Source organism: Hyperolius riggenbachi, chromosome 11 (assembly GCF_040937935.1).
Source record: "Hyperolius riggenbachi isolate aHypRig1 chromosome 11, aHypRig1.pri, whole genome shotgun sequence".
In the NCBI taxonomy this organism is placed as follows: domain Eukaryota; kingdom Metazoa; phylum Chordata; class Amphibia; order Anura; family Hyperoliidae; genus Hyperolius; species Hyperolius riggenbachi.
The window spans coordinates 132,053,784-132,069,065 of NC_090656.1; the positions used below are offsets into that span (position 1 = coordinate 132,053,784).

General features: G+C 40.8%; 1 long non-coding RNA gene across 1 annotated transcript in view; it reads left to right on the forward strand.

Annotated features, from left to right (window-relative positions):
* Window positions 1-1,419: 1,419 nt before the first annotated feature.
* Window positions 1,420-15,282, forward strand: part of LOC137538006 (uncharacterized) — a 55,757-nt gene continuing 41,894 nt past the window's right edge. Inside the window, exon 1 of the long non-coding RNA XR_011024674.1 lies at window positions 1,420-1,552. This is a non-coding gene — a long non-coding RNA (uncharacterized lncRNA). The remainder of the gene's footprint in view (window positions 1,553-15,282) is intronic.

The window sequence follows — 15,282 nt, forward strand, 5'->3', positions numbered from 1 at the left end:
ATCCGCTGCTCTCCGATGAGCAGCGCGATCATTGTGAAAAAAAAACCACTTACCCAGCCTCCTAGTACTTCCTCCAAGAGTCCGGAAGGACGCTTGGAGGTCACATTAAACAAAAAGTTACTTTGGCCATCTTGTGGCCAAATAGTAAAACTACATCCTAAACATTTTTCACATACAAATAATTTACTTTTACACAAAAAATTAACTCATTACCTCACACACTCCCATTTTTTTTTTTTTTTTTTTTGTAATTAAAAAAAAAATAAAAAATTTACAATACAAAAAAATACATAAATAGTTACTTTAGGGACTGAACTTTTTAAATATTTATGTCAGGAGGGTACAACACTGTTACTTTATAAACTATGGGCTTGTAATTAGGGATGGACGCAAAACTGAAAAAAAAATGCACCTTTATTTCCAAATAAAATATTGGCGCCAAACATTGTGATAGGGACATAATTTAAACGGTTTTATAACCGGGACAAAAGGGCAAATACATTTCATGGCTTTTAATTACAGTAGCATGCATTATTTAAAAACTATAATGGCCGAAAACTGAAAAATAATGAATTTTTTTCCCATTAAAACACATTTAGAATAAAATAATTCTTGGCATAATGTCCCACCTAAAGAAAGCCTAATTAGTGGTGGAAAAAACAAGATATAGTTTGTTTAATTGTGATAAGTAATGATAAAGTTATAGACGAATGGAAGGAGCGCTGAAAGGTGAAAATTGCTCTGGTGGTCAGGGGGTAAAACCCCTCAGTGGTGAAGTGGTTAAGCACTGATTGTGTTATCTATAATTCTGTTTAGTGTCTGTCAAAAAAAAAAAAAATGCCCTGCAACCCCAAAAATAAAAGTATACAAAGTGGGGTATTACACAAATCCTTAAAGTGAACCTCCGGACTAAAAATCGACTCGGCAGCACTGAAAAGGCCTGGTGTTTCTTTAACAGTTTCACAGCATCAGAACTTTGTTTCTCTTATCCAAGCCTCATTTTTAGCTGCACAGAAGAAAACTGCCCGGGCTTTTTCCCCCGATGCTGTACAAAGCATGATGGGATTTCTGACGCTCTCATTTTTTTTTACATTTTTGAATTTGCCATTTGAAGCCTAGTGTGTGCAGCTGGGAGTGGTTATGAGGACACAGGACAGTTGGAACTGTGTCTCCTGCTCCTTGTCACCTCCTTTCAACCAAAAAGATGGCTGCCCCCATGAATCACAAACATGTGCCTGTTCTTTTAAAACAGGGTGGGAAAAAAATTATATTACCTATCTATTCTAATTAACATAACTAATGTAACTTAATGACAGTATGTTTGTTTAGGCTGAAGTTCCCATTTAAGGACTCCCATAACCGGTAATAGGATGTAAAAGTTAAAATTAATATTTAAATTGACTTTGCAGGTATGGTGCAATACACCTTCTTCTCTTGCCACAAAATATAGCTGCAAGGAAACCGTTTAACAAAAAAAAAACATGTCCACTGGGAGAAATCAACTGATGTAACAGTTCGGAAGGGTGAAGCAAAGAAATATTTAAAAATAGAGGTACTGACCTTTGTGAGATGCTATGTAAAATGTTGCTATAATGAGTCTCTTCAAGTGTATCTTCAAATATATGCTACATGATCAGCAAATAAGAGAATTAGACTTCTCAGTATGAAGTTAAATGCTTTTATGTCTGGTATTTACAAGGAAAACCACTTAGCAGGTGTCCTGAATGGAATACCCAGAGGTGGTGAAAGAAACCTAGTAAAGGCTTAAAAAAGGTAGCCATTTATTTCCAAGGTATTAGCATGTTGATCCAATATAGGAGCAGAAGGTACCTCTTTTCTCTCGCTTACAAAAATCATAGGTTTGGTCCTCCCCCCTGTAACTGTTGCCAAAAAGCTGTTGTTTGTTTACTTATTTTGCAGGCATTCGTTTTCGCACTTGCAACAAGTTTATTTAGAATGCAGAGGGGTGATGCAAGGGAACGCTGTGAAAATCGTGCAGGAGATTTGGGCACAGCCGACGTCACCATAGGCTGTAATAGGTATTCCAGCCAAAGCAGCACTCAGTGAGTGATTTGTGCGCCGTCAAAAGACTGAGCGCAAATTGCTACAAAAACAGTGTCATTTGGCTGCCAGCAATGGCTGGAAGCCGAAATACATCTTACCCCACTATCCATGGGGGCCTGGAGAGGGAATAGTAATTAACCCCGCCGGGACTTGTGCAGTAGCAGGGTAAGACATTTATCGGCGTTACCCTGCGCCCAAATCTCCCAACGGCCGATTCATAGGCATGCAATGTGAGTAGGAGTTTTGTTAAAATTGTTTACTCTTACCATATTAATGGGAAGGAAATAAAATTAAATTATAAACATCAGGAACTGTCAGTCATTAGTAGCTTTACTATGGCATGGGAATTATTATACTTTGAAGGTGGCATATTTACTAAAATGTAAGCCTTGTCAAGAATCCTTCTATCACTTATGCCAAACTTGGGATTTTTAATTGTCAGTTTAAACCAGGATTTTTAAAATGGCCGTTGAAGGTATAGCAGACCACTGAGGTCGAATTCAGATAATAAGGTGTTGGGAAAATTTGAAAACTTGGGGCTAACGCCTTCTTCATACTAAGCAACATTGACACACACATAAACTTCATTGCTATGTCTGCCCTATTTAACTTAACTAAATATGCATTGTGCACCTCACTGCTCAGAAATGTATGTAAAGGTGCCCATTAATGGTGCAATTTTTTCCTTCAGATTAAATCTTTCGATGCACTTTCTATGATCAAATTGTATAGAAAACTGTATCGTTTGTGGCACAAATCGATGTAATACAATTCTTTGGTCGATTGGGGAAAAAAAATTATCTATCTGAAAGTTAGATTTTTTTGATCTAATCTAAATGTAAAACCTTCTTAAATTGTTTGTAATGGGAACATTCGATAATTGCCTTCCAATTAGTTATGATCATTCAAATCACATCTGGAAAAACTTGTACCATTAATGGGCACCTTTAGACTTTCTTGGCCCTCCTTATTGACCAACCACACCATGGTAGCTTTACTTATTAACATTCTTATTTCCCCTTGTACCTTAGTTATCAACTTTTCAGCTGGGTTCTGATTTTGTAACAGCTGGACATGTAGCAGCGCTATAGGAAGGGAAATTATGCTAATATGAGGGGGATGGGCATTTTCATACCTGAATACAGATGGCTACTGCATTATTTGTGAATTGAAATATGCTGTATGTGTTAAGAGGAACTGCTGTAAAAATAAAATAATGAAAAAAATGCTTAATTTTTACAACCATGATTTATAAATGATTTAGTCAGTGACTGCCCATTGTAGAATCTTTCCTTTCCCTGATTTACATTCTGAAATGTATCACTTAGCAACATCTTTACTACTGGCAGGTGATATCAATGGAAGGAGATGCTGCTTTTTTGGCAGTTGGAAACTGCTGTTATTTCCCACAATGCAACAAGGCTGCCACAGTGTGATGTCAGTACCTAGGTGCTGACATCACACTGTGGGAGGGGTTTTACCACAATATCAGCCACACAGAGCCCCCTGATGATCTGTTCGAGAAAGGGTAAAGATTTCTCATGGGAAAGGGGGTATCGGCTACTGATTGAGATGAAGTTCAATCCTTGGTTACAGTTCCTCTTTAATGCTGGGTACACACTATGAGATTTTATGGTCGATTTACTGTCAGATCGATTATTTCCAACATGTCCGATTTGCTTTCCGATCGACTTCTGAGCATTTTCTGATCGATTTCCTATTAAGGTTAACGGAAATCGATCGAAAAATGCTCGGAAAGCAAATCGGACATGTTGGAAATAATCGATCTGACAGTAAATCGATCATAAAATCTCAGTGTGTACCCAGCATAAGATTCAACTAGAGTGCGCTGCAAGGGCTGTCTGCCTATAGTTAATACAGAATCGGTCTCTCCGACTGCTCAGGTGTATACTGGAAGCATCCTTTTTGTGGCTATGGTAATTCTCTGAAGGGATTATTTAATGTTCATGGACAAGCATTTGTCTAGCTAACTGGGTATAATTTTGGTTGCCATTATTTGCAGAAGCTACGATAAGTTAGGGGGATAACATTCCTCTAGCCGCTGTTAATGAAATCCTGTAACCTGTAGTACTTACTATAAAGGCTTCACAGGTGTTCACAAAGGCACTGTCAAGAAAACAGCTGTAAGATTGAGGTTTTGCAAAGCTACATTTAACACACTGCAGGCAAACACTGATAACTTCATGCAATTATTAGTGCCCACACTTTTTTGGCTTGTGAGCTACTACAAAAATTAGCATGTCAAAATGATCTACCTATGTACAATTTTTAAGCAGCACAATTGTATATACAGAATGGAAAATGTAGTGTGGTCAGGATCTACCATGAAGTCCTTTGCGATCTACTCAATGGACACCCCTGCTCTACACACATTCATTTATTGATCCTCATTTAACACAAACAACTTCACTGTATGCCTGCATACAAAAACCATTTTAAGTAACGGCAGTAAATCACCTTAGAGTGCATTCACAAAGCTGCATTGTGCTGTAGCGCATTTATGCACATTTATTTTATACCAGTAACAATAATGCTAGTAGATGTACACATTTTAACACTGTATAGTCCACATGCATTCAAAACAAAAACCAATGCACACGTTCAAAACACTGACTCCACATGCATACATAGCCTAATAAAATCACTGCACAACCAAATACACGCGCACACATTTGCACTTCAACTTTTCTTTCACAAACCTCTCACTGCATGCAAAACATTTACCGTATTTTTCGCCGTATAAGACGCACTTTTTCTTCCCCAAAATGTTGGGGGAAAAGTGGGTGCGTCTTATGCGGCGAAGGTACGGATTTCGGGATGCAGAGGTGCGCAGGGAAGCACTATATACATTACCTGCTCCTGCCGCCGCGCTCCTGGCTCCAATCCTGGCTCCCCGATCCTCTTCTTCCATCTACCGCTGCCCGCTGCTGCCCCCGCCGAACATCACTGGCCGATCTTAATTAGCCGCAGGGATACGCTATCAGCACACCACGTGCCGGGGTCACGCATGCCGCCGAACGCTGGCCGGTCCTAATTAGCCGCGCAGGGATACACTATCAGCACACCACGTGCGCCGGGGTCACGCATACGCATGTGTGACCCGGCGCACGCTGATAGCGTATCCCTGCGCGGATAATTAGGACCGGCCAGCGTTGTTCGGCGGCATGCGTGACCCCGGCACGTGGTGTGCTGATAGCGTATCCATGCGGCTAAGACCGGCCAGCGATGTTAGGCGGGGGCAGCAGCGGGCAGCGGTAGATGGAAGAAGAGGATCGGGGAGCCAGGAGCGCGGCGGCAGGAGCAGGTAATGTATGTGTACTCACACTACCTGCACAGGGGGACACCGGCACTGGAGGACACACGGACAACGGGGCCACAGGCACAGGGGACACTGCCACAACAGGGGGACACTGCCACAACAGGGGGACACTGCCACAACAGGGGGACACTGCCACAACAGGGGGACACTGCCACAACAGGGGGACACTGGCACAATAGGGGACACTGCCACAGGGGGACACTGGCACAACAGGGGGACACTGGCACAGGGGGCTGCAGGCAGAACAGGGGGACACAGCAGGCAGAACAGGGGGACACAGCAGGCACAGGGGGACACAGCAGGCACAGGGGGACACAGCACATAACACTGTCTCCATATGTGGTGTAATAGTATGTAATGTAACTGGAAAGGGGGAGGTAAAAAGTCCTTAAGACACCCCTGCATCATAGACACACCTAGGTTTAGTTTTTTCTTTTTTTTCCTGATTTTTGCCCTCTAAATCTGGGTGCGTCTTATATGCCGGAGCGTCTTATACGGCGAAAAATACGGTAATCATAAATGTTATTACTTTATAAACACACTAGTTCTACATCTGAATGGCTGCCATGCCTAAATTCAGAGCACATTCCCAGCAAACAAGATTATAGACTACAGTAGAGTACTATTAAATACATTCAACACAATAGGAGTCATGTTAGGAGCCATGTCTGGCTTTAAAGCAAATGGGCCCCTGACAGCAATAAACACAAACTTCATTAAAAATACATATATGGCATAATAAAGTAACATTAAAATTCTTAAAAAAACCTTTCACTTCACAATCTTCTCGAACTGCTACACATGTAAAATCACCACTGCATAAATACACACGGTACCCAGTATAACCTGTGCGCACTATCATTAAAATCACCATACATTTAAAGGCACTACAACACCTCTCTAGAACATACTGTCACACAAGCTCATAGTACTGAGTAAATTAAGTAGGGTTTTTTTTCTACATAACAGACATTACAAGCAAAAGTTTTTCAGTTTTGGCACTTCCATACTTCTCTTCACCATATCTGCTATTGTTGTCCTCTTCCCTCATCTTTACCATTCTATCTTTTATTTTTTTTAACAAATCACTTTTATTTTCGAAAAAAAAGAACACAAGGTACACAGAGGAGACACATATAGTGTTTCCATACGTGAGAGGATATAACAAACATTATTATTTACATACCACATACTCCAGTGACCAAGATGATAAAGAGTACCAAACACCCGTAGGATATGTAATAACATAGTAAACATCTGAGCAGAGTATTCTTAATTCACTACTAATAAATTTCACATGTAGGTACCATCTTATACATTAGCAGCCAGCAATGGTCTAGGAATAGCATGTGAGTAAGCCTTGGGGGCACAGTAGAAAGAGAGGAAGTAAAGGAGGAGGGAGAAAGAAGGAAGGAAGTGAAAAAGAAAAAGAATAATTCTGGGTCCGCCCCCCCGGCCACACCTTAAGGAGTTGCGAGTGACCAATTCCAATACTTGTTTTAAGTTAATAAGATATACACCTTATCAGTTCTCCTCATTCGAGCCAGTTGTATGTATATTATCACACCATGGAGTCCAAATTTTATGAAACCTTTGTGGGCAGTTACGGTTTTTATATGTTAGTTGATATAATGGAAGGGCTCGATTAACGGTACGTTTCCACATATTTATAGAGGGAATAGCATCCCCTTTCCAGACCCGTAGAAATTCTTTACGTGCATAGAAGCAGAGAATGCGAATTAAATATTGTACGAATTTGTTGCATGAGGGTTCCTCAAATAACCCCAATAGGGCTAGTTTGGGTGTACAGTCAAAATGTGCTTCAGTAATTTCATTTATAGTAGAAAATATATCTGTCCAAAATATCTGTATTTTGCTACAACACCAGAACATATGGTAAAAAGTGCCATTCTCGACAGAGCATCTCCGGCAGAGCGCATCATTGGTGCCACAGATGTTGTGCATCCTAACAGGAGTTAAGTATGTCCTATGAAGAAATGTAACCCGGATTAATCTATCCCTAGCTGAGATTGGAAGTTTTACAAAAACCTCGAGGATATCCTCCCAATCTGTACTATCTAGTCCTGGAATATCCATGTTCCATTTTTCTTGGCAACGAATAATTTTTTTCCCCATTTTTGGATAAGAGGGCTGAGTACAGCACTGACAAGGGCTTATCTAGATGTGCAGTGAGGAGGGTATTTTCAAGATCATGCACAACCAATGTAGGGGCTCTGCCAGAGAACTGCGCCGAGAACGCATGTCTTAATTGTAAGTAACGAAAAAACATCTTATTTGTTAGAGAGTACAATTGTTTCATCTCGTTAAATGTTAGTAGCGAATCGTCTTTAATAATATGTTGCAGATGCTTTATTCCCGCTCTAGCCCAAATTGCAGGATCTGGAATCTGTGTAAAGTGCGAAAGTTTAGGATTATCCCAAATGGGGGTGTATGGGGATATATTTCCATCTACGCCTAAAAACTTAACTGCAGCAGACCATACACTACACACCGTCTGCATCGGGACCGTACACCTATCGTTGTTTGTGGTGCCTCTGTATATTAGAAGAGTAAGTCTTTCATAGGATCCCAAGCATGCCGCCTCCGTCACTACTGCAGGGTTGTAGCTGTCTTGGCCAAGCCACCACCTGACTGTGACTAACACTGCAGCATAATAATATAGTTGCATGTTGGGAAGGGCCAGGCCACCTTGATCAATAGGTAATTGCAGAGTGCTAAGGGCAATTTTAGGGGTCTGGCCTGTCCAGATAAAGGTTGAGATTAAGGAATGAAGGTTTTTAAAGAACTTTTTAGTAAGAGTAACCGGCGTATTACGGAGAACATATAAAAATTTTGGCAAAAATATCATTTTAAATATGTTGATTTTCCCAATAAGCGAGAGCGGTAGGTGTTTCCATGCTTGAGATTTTTTCCGGAAGACCTCCACCACTGGTTTAATATTAAGAGTGTAGTAATCAGATATAGAATTTGTCACCCTAATGCCTAAATACTTGAATTCAGAGACCCACTGCAATTGACTAAAGGATACATTAGGTTGGGATGCATTCAGTGGCATGATGACAGACTTACCCTGGTTGACTGTAAAGGCTCATACACACATCAGACTATAGTCTTTGGAAAATGAAAGATCACAGACCAATCTTACCACCCTTCATGTAGTATGAGAGCCATACTCTACACAGTCTTTTCTATGGAGCTGAACTCCACATCAGAAAAAAATCTTTGCAAGATGCTGCACACACAGATGCTGTACGGACACAAAAGATCAGTATCTGCAAAAGATCTGTTCCTGCCAAAAATCCATTCCTGCAAATTGCAATGATATTCTATGAGATCTGCAGATCATCATACACACATGATTTAACTGACATCTCTTTCAACCACACAGTGACAAATTGCAGTAAAAAAACACACTACTTTTTTTTTTTTTTTTCTTTTCTTTATCCTTTCCTCCCCAAAACCATTTTACTTGGCCAAAGACTTTAATGCTTTCCTTTGCCACTCACACCACACTGCACAATCTTTCCCTTCTATAACTTCCATATACATATCATATTTTCCATGTACCAGATATCACATTGACATGCTGCACAAAAACCCAGGCGGCAGTGTGTCAGCTGAATGCAGTACCGCGCAGGGCACAGGTGTGCCCCTAATCACACACTGATGTACATTGAAATCTGTACAACAAAACCATGTGCCTGAGCCCAGACCCAAACGCTATACACACTGGGAATACACTTACCCACGCCTCTTAACATACACTGTGCACTTGCATGCTACACACACCTTATGCATTTACTGTGCACTAACCAGTAATCGCTGCACTGTATACTTACATACATTGTACATCTCTGCACTGTTCACCTTCCTACACCCTGTATTTTCAACATGCCCAGTGGGCACCAATCTGATGATTTACACAAATGGTGCATGTAATCGACCACAGCCAAGCCTCCTGCATAGACCCTTGATGCAGTTTTTCCCACATAAGGTATGCATAGTACTAGTCTTAAGTAATCATCAGAACTCTTTTTTTTTTTTTTTTTTTTTTTTTCCCATGTTTGCAAGTGTTACAGTACTAATTTATCCATGCAAATGAAGCAGTTGGACACCTTGTTGAATTCAGCCTTGTTTCTGAAAAATATATAAAAAAGGCAAAATGCTTTTGTTTGGCTGAGGAACACTGCTGGATAGCATTTTTGAGCTGAAAAAGTTCAAAAGGTTATTAATTCTGTTTGATGTAAAATCTGTTGCATTAAATGCAACATAGACTGTTATGGCTGCTCTTTAGCCTTTAAACTGAAAATACAGATATGTAACTCAATTGTGGGTGTGTCACTAATAATAAAAAGAACATTAGGAACCTATAACTAATTTTCAGTACAGGTTTGCTTTATTTCTGCCTCCTGGACGTAGCAGCTACATTCAGGAGGCCATGCGCGCTCCCGGCCACAGATCGCTAGCCTAGGAATCAATCAATCGGGCCATGGTGCCCAATGATTGATTCCTCTCCCCTGCAGGAAAAGCGACAGAAGCTTCACTTTTTCTGGCTCTTGCATCCCTCTAAGCGTATATGTTACACTTAGAGTGACGTCATGTAAACTCATGGCTGCCATCTTGTGGCCAAAAAGTAAAACTACAACTAAATGTAAAAAAAAAAAAGAAAAAACACATATTGACATAAAAATACTGTTTACATCTCACCCTCCCAAAAATACACAAATAAAATGTTTAATATTTAAAAAAAAAAAAAAAAACATGTAAATATTTACCTAAAGGTCTAAACTTTTTTTAAATATCAGTGTAAAGATGAAATAGTTCTCTTTTTTTTTTTTTTTTTTTTTTTAACTTGTTAATAGTGATGGATGCAAAACGGAAAAAATGCACCTTTATTTCCAAATATTGTTGCCACACATTGTGATAGGGACATAATTTAAACGGTGTAATAACCGGGACAAATGGGCACATACAATACGTGAGTTTTAATTATCGAGGCATGTATTTTTTTAAAACTTTAATGGCTGAAAACTGAGAAATGAATTTTTTCTGTTTTTTTTTTTTTTTTCTTAACCTTCCTGGCAGTTTTCTTACTTTGCTAGCTGCGTGAGCACACCGATCGCCGCCGCCCCGCGATCAAAGAGGGTAGGGGGATGCTGCTGCATAGGCTCGCTACATGATTTAAAAAAAAATCAAAAACGGCTGCGCTGCCCCCTGGTGGTTTTTAATAGACCGTCAGGAGGGTTAATCTTCCTGTTAAAATGCATTGACAGTAAAGTGACTCTTAGCAAAATGTACCACTAATTGGTGGCGGAAAAACAAGATATAGATCAGTTAATTGTGATAAGTACTGATAAAGTTATAGGCTAATGAATGGGAGGTGACAATTGCTCGGATGCATAAAGTGAAAACGACTTAAGGCTGAAGTGGTTAAGTTGACATAGATTCAATAAATTATTTTACCACTTTTTCTGAAAGAGTAGCTCATTAGTGAGGTGGGTGAGATTGTCTTCAGTTACTCAGAGAATTTACATTGTAATCCTACCACCAGCACAGTTACAATTCCTCAACCACACAAATATAAATCCTCCAGTGACCTGTAGTAACTTACTCAGGATACACACTTTCAGCATCAGAAACACTTCCTAGATATACATATTGCTGTATATTGGTCTGTAACCCTGCCCTCCCAGTGATGTTTAGCCTTAGCTATTTATTATGTATAACTTCTCCCAAGAGCATTCCGGGAGACAAGGTGCAGTTTCTATTCTGCTTGGAACACAGTAAACAAATCTTGTGCAGTAATGCACCTGTCATTAGTAAAGATGTTACCTCCTGTGATAAATTTAAGAATGTAAATCGGGGAGAGAAGAGATTTTATAGCTGGCAAACACTGTCTAAATTTACAAAGTAATTTTGTTAAAAGCTATTTTATTAACTACATTATATTCAGGAAATTTCTCCTTTTGAAGTGTACCTGAACTGGTCCAATAGTGGCAATGCGCATTGCCACTATTGGACCTTTTTGAGCTTGCACTCCTTGCCTGATGAAGCGGGTTATACCTGCGAAACGCGTTGCAGAGTGCCAAAATAAATTGTTATTTGCGATTTGAACAATCTCGATTGTCCATCATTTCAGGAGGTAAGTCCACCTGTACTCCTCCTTTTTAGTTTTTAGATCATTTTAACCTGCCTGGCGCCTCTGTCCAAAATTTGCTCAAATAGTTTGCACACAACTGATAAGCTTACATGTTTCTATTTCTATTTTATTTATTTTTTTGCCCTTAAATAACAGGAAAATGTGGGCTGTATGCCAATCTATTGTAACTATCCCACTTGAAAGAGAGACACAAAAGATGAGATAAAGGGGTGTATCAATAACTGAATTTAATTCCCTTAGCGTCCAAGGATGTATGCCATCTGGGCCAGGTGCCTTATACATTTTGATTTTATTTAGTCTTGCCTTCACTCCTTCCTGCATTAAGTATGTAATATTAAAATGTAAAGATTGGGACCCTTTTGCATCTGTAATACGCAACAACGATGTTTCCCTTGTAAAGACAGAAGCTGAGCAAGCATTCAATAGACAACCTTTGTTCACACAAAACCAAATTTCTGGCATCATGTGCCTTATTAACCTGAGGATATGATCCAGACACCAGTTCTTCAATTTTTACTGAGTAAAGTCTGTCAGATTCTGCTGTTCAGCTTCAGGACGACAGTTGCAAACTCTCCAAATTTCCACAGTAGTGTACACAGGTGATACTGTGAATATTCAGAACAATGAGATAGCATAAATAGTTTTTATATGATATATTAAAGGGGGGGGGGGATGCTACATTTCAAAAAGAATGAAAACCCTAAGACAATATAGCTCAAAGTAAAATGAATGGGGGGGGGGGGGGATTAATTCAGTTTCTGTTGGTCCGATCCTGTCCTGTATGCCAGTTGTTTTTTTAAATGAGCTGAGGGGGATACTTGTACACCTGCTGGATTCTCAGCCAAGATGGCTATAAATGGCTACCTTAGCTGAGTTCAATCCAAAATGTATGTAGCTTTTGTATCCTGGGTCACATAGCTGGAGGCTCAAGCAGTATAGAAGTAAATTCTGTGATGCCTATAATTGCAGTGTTTTTTATTTTTACTTTGGGGAGAACCCTCTTGTATTAAACTTACACTGGCCTTTATATTTGACCACGGTGTGTGTATATAAACTTGTTTTAAAGGAAATGTTTAACATCCTTACAGCTTTTGGCATAATGTGTCATGATTTATACAGCACCATGTGATGCTGTGGACTGCTTGTACTGTATTTTACAAGCATTGTGTGCATATCTAGTTGTGTCCTTAATGCATAATAAGCTAGTCAGGCACTCTGTAATTTTCTACATTTGTTTTGTTTCAATGAAGTGGGGCTCCATCCCATATTTTAATATTTAACGCTAATCCTACTCTATACTGTGTCTTTTCTGTGGAAAAGGCATAAGTGGACCAATGGCCATATAGTCTTGTTCTGTATTAGTCAGTACAAAGCTAACGGTGATGCTAATTTGACTGGTTCTTCAAACTGAATTGTGCTAAAATCATCCTTGAAACCCCAACAAAATTCTCAATTTTATAAATTAATAAAACCTATCTTTACAGCAGTGAGAAGGACCGCAGTGACCTTATGGTGCACTATATCCATGTTTTGAACAGGAAAAAATTACACTTAGCCGAACTATGGCCATGCATAAAATAAAGGCATTTGTAGATGAAAAATTTAGGATATTTAAAAGAATCTGCAGACTAGAGATGGGCCGAACGGTTCCAGGCGAACTTCGGTGGTTCGCGTTCGCCTGGACCAGGCAAACTTTTGCGCAAGTTCGATTTGCCCCATAATGCACTATGAGGGTCAACTTTGACCCTCTGCATCACAGTCAGCAGGCTTTTTGTAGCCATTCAGGCTACACTAAGCCCTGGAGCCCCCCCCCCCCCCTTATATAAGGCAGGTTTGCCGGCCATTACACCCACTCGTGTGCCTGCTAGAGACAGACTAGGGACAGCTGCTGCAGACTTGTTCTCCTAGGGAAAGATTAGTTAGGCTCTTGGCTTGCTCCTGGCTGATTGTTATTGCTAAAATGGCACCCCTCAACAGCTCTTTTGAGAGCTAATGTTTTCCAGATGTGTTTTTTTTTGTGTGTGTGTGTTGCTCACTGACATTATACTACCCTATCTGTTGCAGCTAGACCTTGGTAATTGTTGTTACTGTGCCAGCCAGGCCCTGCCTAACTATCTATACTGGGACACCTACCTATGCCTACCTAACTACTGGGGCACCTACTTACCTATATGGGGACACCTACCTACCTACCTATACTAGGGGACCTACCTATGCCTACCTACCTATACTGGGTCTCCTACCTATGTCTAGCTAACTACTGAGGCACCTACCTATGCCTACCTACCTATACTGGGACTCCTACCTATGTCTACCTACCTATACTGGGACTCCTACCTATGCCTACCTACATACTAGAAGATAATATGGTCGTTGCTTCATTGTGGACAGACCAAATTTGATCAGCTGGACAGTCACTGTTCTATCATTGAGCTACCACAGCCCGGCGACCATATGGGCTGGAAAACTGCCACGGCCTGTACTCTGGCCATGTTGCGCATCAGTCCAGCACGGCCGTCACTATGCAAACAGCTGTTTGCGGTGCGTTACACAGTGAGTTTGGTGTGTCAGTGGGAAGCAGAACTCTAATTACACTCCCTGATTGATGTATACACATGCAAGATGTTTTAAAGCACTTTAGGCCTGCAATTTGGCATTCAATGTGATTTCTGCCCTTAAAACGCTGCTTTGCATCACATCCAGATTTTTCCCCGGGACTTTGGGCATGTATCCCACTCTGCCATGCCTCCCTCCAGGTGTTAGACCCCTTGAAACATCTTTTCCATCACTTTTGTGGCCAGCAAAATTTTTTTTGTATTTTCAAAGTTCGCATCCCCATTGAAGTCTATTGTGGTTCGCAAACTTTTCCGCGAACCTTCGGCAAAGGTTTGCGAACCTAAAATCGGAGGTTTGGCCTATCTCTACTGGAGACCTCAGTATGCCCTGCCCAATAATTTCAAACTGATGCAAAATTAACATGCCATTAATCTTGAAGTTGCAAATATGAAAAAATGCAGCCATTGAGCATCCATCTGCAGCAGGTATAGACAATATATTCATATTAAGTGCACTCTTCAAGCTTTTTCTACCACTCTAGTGCAGAAATGATATATCTTATACACCTAATACACAGCTTGTATTAAGTGTAGTTATTATCTCACACTCACTCACTACCCCTTCTCTCTTACTACCCCTTTCACACCACCCCCTCTCTCAATACCTCCCCTCTAACTCCCCCTCTCACACACACTCACTACCCCCCTCTCTCTCTCACTACCCCTTCTCTCTTACTACCCTTCTCTCACCCCCCCCTTACACCACCCCCTCTCAATACCTCCCCTCTCACTCCCCCACTCTCACTCACACACACACACACACACACACACACACACACACACACACACACACACACACACACACACACACACACACACACACTCTCAGTAACCCCTTTCTCTCACCCCCCTCAGTACCCCCTCGCTCTAACTACTCCCCTTATCTCTCACTCGCCCTCTCTCACACACTCCTCTCTCACTTCCCCCTCCCCCCCGTTACTACCCCTCTCTCACCCTCCCCCCCCCCCCTCTCACACCACCCCCCTCTCTCAATTCCTCCTCTCTCTCACTCCCCCTCATTCACACACACACTGACTACCCCCTTTCTCTCACACCCCCCCTCTCACTACTCTCTCTTAGTA